The sequence below is a fragment of the Brassica oleracea genome, chromosome C2 (assembly GCF_000695525.1).
Source record: "Brassica oleracea var. oleracea cultivar TO1000 chromosome C2, BOL, whole genome shotgun sequence".
NCBI classification, from domain to species: Eukaryota; Viridiplantae; Streptophyta; class Magnoliopsida; order Brassicales; family Brassicaceae; genus Brassica; species Brassica oleracea.
Window position 1 is genome coordinate 45,672,434 of NC_027749.1, and position 637 is coordinate 45,673,070.

Genomic DNA, 637 nt, shown 5'->3' on the forward strand with positions numbered 1-637 from the left:
ACACATGGCTTTATGGATTGAGCGCATTATTGAAGAAAGAGTGGGGTTTTCCGGAGGACGATGACGGCGATCTGAATCTTACATATTTTGATAATGAGTAGTTTTTTTTTTTTTTTATAATGAGTAGTTGTAGCCACTATGATACTTATCTTGTTAGATGTTACATAACGTGTTGCCACTTTCAAAAATGATTTGTAAGATGCTAAAAATAGATGTTGCTGGATGATACATGATTTATTAGATGCTACAAAATAGGTTATGTGTTACAAATTATGTTGCCCTTTTAGAAATGGTTGGTAATATGGTAAAATATAGATGTCGCTAACTGATAAATTATTTGTTAGACTCTACCAAATATGTTAGCGGGATAACTTAATCATTAGCTATTTATTTTTACATTCTTACCAGTTAACAACTATTGTATCATACATCAACTAGTAAATTACATCTAACTTTATATTTACATGAAAAAATAACATATATTAGATTGATAACACTTTATGAGTAATCACTACAGTATATTTTATTGAATTTTCTAACGCTTTACGTTTAAATATAACTTGCTAACAAAATATGTACTATGTTAAAATTGTGACATGCATTGATTTGTTAAGTGGGAGCATTACCTTTTGGATTG